Source organism: Sinocyclocheilus rhinocerous, unplaced genomic scaffold (assembly GCF_001515625.1).
Source record: "Sinocyclocheilus rhinocerous isolate Xijiao unplaced genomic scaffold, SAMN03320098_v1.1 scaffold4918, whole genome shotgun sequence".
Classification (NCBI taxonomy): Eukaryota; Metazoa; Chordata; class Actinopteri; order Cypriniformes; family Cyprinidae; genus Sinocyclocheilus; species Sinocyclocheilus rhinocerous.
In genome coordinates, this window is record NW_015648530.1 from 242385 (window position 1) to 248122 (window position 5738).

Genomic DNA, 5738 nt, shown 5'->3' on the forward strand with positions numbered 1-5738 from the left:
CTTTAAAAGTACTACAATACCAGGAAGGAAGATCGGGTTGTTGATGTTTGTCTGCCATTCTCGCTCTGTCTGCACAGCGTGCGTGAACGCGCTGATGACGTATTCTGTCTGCACGAACCCAGTGCGCAGAGGTATGCTAATACACACGTTGATAGGCAGGTAGGAAAGCATATTAAAACACTCGGACCGAGCGTTTTGATTGGACGAACATTTCTTGATCCTATGCCTTCCACAGAATATATAAATACAGACAAATACATTTAGACCACTTAACTTAATGATTGCTATCGGGATGTGAAGAGACTTTCAACCAGCATAACAAAAAATGTTTCTGAAGACAATCACCTATTGCACCTTTAACATTTATTGCACCCCAAATTAAACAAATAAAACAAAATCAATCTCTAAGACAAATGTGGAAAAACTACACTAAATACTGAGAAGTCAAATATTTGTTTTAAAATACAAAATGATGCATTAACTGCATGGAGAAGAACGAACAGTACAATTCTACAAAAACTTTCCTCATGTTCCTTTAAAGTTGCACAGCTTGTGATTCTAAGCCCTGATGATCCATACGTAAGTGCTCTCCCATAGTAAAAGCCTTGTGTCAGTGAGGTGCCGAGTAGGACTGTTTGGCCAACAGGAAATAAATTGTTCAGGCTTTGGGCTTGAGCGGCCCTTTTATCGGCCACTGACCTCACTCTGTTAACCAGCTGGAGCTGCAGCGAGGCTGTAATTCCCTAATAAGGATGTCTATACCTCCCAGCCACCCTCTGAACACTAAATTTGAGCAAGGAGGAGGTCTGGCAGCCAGCCGATCCTCCACATTCCCATAATCCTTTTGTAAGGCTCCTGACTCCATGGCTAGTGTTCAATCCATTCTCCACATTAGGATTGTTTATAGTACAGGAGAAAGAAAAAAAAAAGTGTTTAAAAAGGAGATAAATAGTGAAAAAAGAGACTTGGGTGATGACTTTCATAAGCACACTTTCTACAGAGAGAGGTTGAGGTGAATGTCATGATGCTTTTGTTTAGTTTACAAAAACAGAGTGAGATGTAGGGGTTACAATGCATGATACAAAGCTATAACATTCTGGCCAGATGCATGTGAAATATGTTCATTAAATAAATATGTCCATGCAATAAAAGCTTTCATGCCAAGTGAAATCATATATTCATAAATTACATTTAAAGTCAACAGAGGCATAGCGAAAGTGCTGCACAGCAGAAACAAACAAAAACACAACAAAAGCAAACAAATAAATAAATAACAAAAACAAAACAAACAAAACTAAACAAAACCTCAAAACAAAATAACAAACAAACAAAAAAAGAAAAAAAAGAGCAAAAACAAACCACAAAACAAAAAAAGAAAAGAAAAAAACTAAACAAGATAACAAATAAATAAATAAATAAAGCACAAGAAAACATAACGAAATAAGACATATAAAATCATGCATATAAAGTATATATTCTGAAAACAGTTTTTTGTTTTTTTTTGTGAGAGGATTTTCAAATCTCATTAGCTCTCAAATCTCATTTGCACTACTGTATAATCAAAGTTGCAGCTTCACAATTGGAAGCATTTGACCTTAGGGACATTAATCCTGGCACAAAATATCATTAAACAGCATATGTGAAATTAAGAGCTTTGCCACAGGTGAATATTTGCTGTGAACAATGTGAATTCGTGAAACATGAGCAGAAAAGATTTTGTTTGTAAAATCATTCCTTTCCATTATTATGTACAAATAATCATTTTATAGTTTATACAGGATTTACACATTCTGCGTATTTCATGAATGAAGCCCATTTTATGGAAAAGCATAAGTATTCTGCAACATTTTTGCATTTTATGTTCCACAGGAAAAAAAAAAGTATATGGGGGGGGTGGGTTTGAGGGGATAATGACAGAATTGTTATTTTGGGATGAGCTACCACTTTAAATCCACTGTTTTGCAATTTTTTTTTTTTACAGAAAATCAAAGAGAAAGAGCTCCATAACACCACACCAGTTGATCTCAATTTATGAGAATCCATCTCTGCTTACACTGTGTCCACCCTTCTGCTCAAAAGTAGAGAGAATACTGGCCCTCTGGTCCTGCAAGTGAACCTTCCACAAAGCACATCCCACACTCGCAAACCCTTTTCATGCAAAATAAATCAAAAGCGGCTTTGAGGTGGGAATATAAATCAGAGGGCTTGGGTTATATACAGATGGCTGAACCTAACACTCGCCTCAAGGAAGACACTCAGCATGTGTGTTTGAGTGTATAGGTATATATTTATCTAGGACTGAGTGTAGCTGTACATATCTGTGATTGAATATGTGTGTGTGATCTTTCAGACCCCAAGGGGCTCAAACTGCTGGACATTTTGATGTTGCTTATTTTAATGTATAATGAGTTTGTACCTTACAGCGATGCTGCCAAGTGTGTGTGTATTTGGAAACGTGTTTGTGTTTAGACTGTGGACAAGCTTTGTTTGGACTATATTCTGCCAAAATCTGCCACTGTGTTATTTATGATTTAAAATATTCCTTATAAGGTTTTTGCTGTTAGCATGATTCGAATTTATTATTATTGAATACCCGACGATAATATTTTATGAATGTTTAGCCATTACGAGAATGCCTTCATACCACTAACTAAAAAGTACCTAAATGTGTCAACAGAATTACCATGTTTGCCATGCCATGTATTCTTTGAATATCTAGGTGTACATCATAGTATTTCTTATATGATTTCATTATTTTACTATGGTTACCACCACAGTACTTTTTTTTTACCTGCATTAAAACATACAATATAAATGTTTTTAGGAAGATGGTTTATTTATGTTTTACTGCACAGTATATCTTGCTTAATCACTATTTTAAAGGTTCCATATTGTCAAAACTGAAATTTTCTGGCCTTTTTCATGATAACTGAGGTCTAGGTGCTGTAACTACCATATAAGTTTCAAAACAGTCAGTCCACAGTAAAATTCACACAGCCTGCTTAAAGTAGCTGTGATTTTTCACGAACCGTTGTGACTTCCGTAAAAAGTTGACATCAGAACTACACAGTCACCGCCTTCAGTCACCACCCGAGCACTGCCCACAGTCCCACTCTCCTTTTGCTAAACCCCCAGACAACATCGCGTCCATGCTTTTGCTGAGCAATGACAACAGGGAAACATGTCGAAAAGGTTAACTTTAACCACGAAACCAGATCGGCCGACCTGTAACGTTACACTCTCACTCAAAGGATGGACGATCTGACAGGATTGTTACTATGAGGTGGATCACATCTAACGTGTATAGACAAACTCATTGTGTCTATCTAGTCATGATGAAGATGTATATACATTTCAATTTCAGCAGGCAACTATTTTTACAGCTACATTATTGTTCCAGCCACAATTAATCACAACAATGTATATACAATTACAAATGATTATATATAAATCGTCAGTTTGTTGTTTTACACACATGCACACAGACATTATTTCATACACGACATAGTCGTGAGATGCAAGAAACAGACATATGGCAAGAAATCTGTAGACGCACCCATAACAACAAAAGACAATACTTTATTGAACCTTTTCTGATAAGAAGTGTGCGCTGCAAACGCAAGCATTTGTGACGATCGTTTCTGTCCAGTCTGCTCGTTTTATCGCGTTTAACCACAGCTATCGTCGGTTTTTTGTCTGGCAGTGGCAGCAGATATGCGATCAAATTTCTAATTTGAGGCTGTATTACGTCGATTCTGGCACCCAACATCACAACAAGATGATATTTTAAGCTCCTTATGTAGACGAATCTGCGCTGGTTTGAATGGGCCGCCTCCAGTTTCCCCTTTGTTTTGCTGCCTCCAGCTAGCGCTGTGACGTCGGCTGACCCTAGTTACCTGTGCTTGGCCTGGCCGTGCGTCACTCAGAAAACAACAGGCCAATCAGAAGAGAGGCTCATGAATATTAATTAGACAGGCCAAAATCGACCTGTTCTCAGCAGAGCTCCTGAGAGAGGAGCTGTAAAAATATATTGAGATGGTTTTTGGTACTTATACCGCAAATATATATTCTTAAGGACATCAAAACCTAAAATAAAACTCCAGAAAGGTGTAAAATATGGGACCTTTAAAGGTGTATGCAATTTTTTGACTGCATAAAAATACCATAATATTTGCAGATATTTAGGAAGCATGCTAAGTTCACACATACTTGTTTCTCCAACAAACAAAGCTACAGCCAGTTATTTTGCTTTGAAATGTGAGTTCTGTGTCGGAATGTCTGTTTTTGTGTTGGTCAGTGTGATTCCGCCCACTACCAGTTTACCCAATATTATTTTGACACCCCGGGATGCCAGTTGGCGTAAAACAGCATGTTGCAGCAATGGAAGCCAGCAAACAAACTAGGTCAGAGATCGCAAATTCTACCTGATTAAAAAGCCTTGGCATCCATCGAAAAAGCTCTATGAGCACAGGAATATTAAAACACAGATAAAACAACTCCTCAACTTACAGTGTAAGGTTTGTTGCCTAACATGTCAATTGAGTTTGTTCCTTGTTGCATCTGGCAACCTGCATGAGCGTTGAGTCTGAGGAGGAGGGTGGGAGAAACAACGCTCTCCAATATTTGAATTTGAACTGCAGTATCCATTTCAACCACTAGCTGTCAATATTACAATATTACTGCCAGGCAACGTAAACAATGCACCATCACAGTAATTAGAGCACATTATTCTGTTGGGTTCAAGAGCCATGTGCAAAAACATAAAACAACATTCAAAACCCATTTTACTTCTGTAATGACATTGCGTAAAACTAGACTTTCAATTAGAAAAACATGTTTTATCCATTACAGTTTATTTTGATTATGAAATTGGTCTCAATGACAGGCGGTTGGAGAGGAGGGGTGAAAAATAAGAGGGCTTGGCAACTTTCCTAATCCTGAAAAGATTACAAAAACAACATTTTAAAAGAAAAACCCTTGTGTGCCAGTGAATCATGTACCTTATTATGACCAGGAATTTGCATCAAGAAAGTAAATAGGGTTAATTTTTGATTTTAAAGGAAGGTGTGCACCTGGAAAACAATCAATCATCATTGAAATATGTAATATAAACAATGAAATATTTTACTAATTTCCAATAGACAAAAAACTCAGGCCAGTGAAAATTAGAAGTGACCTGATGGCCTACACAATACAACACATTGAAAACACTGTAATTTCATTCCTGTCAAATGTAATATACTGTTATAACCACTGCTACAGATAAACAAGAGCAGCTGTTCAAACACTTTTGAGAAGTACAGTGACCGTACCATGGTACAATGATGGTATTACCATGGCTCTATATATACACTACCTTAGAAATGCATGATTGCCATTTTCATATCTGATACTACTCAAATTCTATGGTAGTACTAAGGTACTTCTTTTTTAGTGGTATGAAGGCTTGTAATAGCTGAACATTCATTAAATATGACAATCTTCAGGTATTTAATTTAATATATGCATCAAATACAGGTGCATCTCAATAAATTAGAATGTCGTGGAAAAGTTCATTTATTTCAGTAATTCAACTCAAATTGTGAAACTCGTGTATTAAATAAATGCAATGCACACAGACTGAAGTAGTTTAAGTCTTTGGTCCTTTTAATTGTGATGATTTTGGCTCACATTTAACAAAAACCCACCAACTCACTATCTCAACAAATTAGAATACTCCATAAGACCAATAAAAAAAA

General features: G+C 36.7%; 1 protein-coding gene across 1 annotated transcript in view; it reads right to left on the bottom strand.

The window, feature by feature from the left end:
* LOC107709814 (rho GTPase-activating protein 42-like) overlaps positions 1-5738 on the bottom strand; it is a 135822-nt gene that overhangs the window by 54253 nt on the left and 75831 nt on the right. The gene's annotated exons all lie outside the window — the stretch shown is intronic.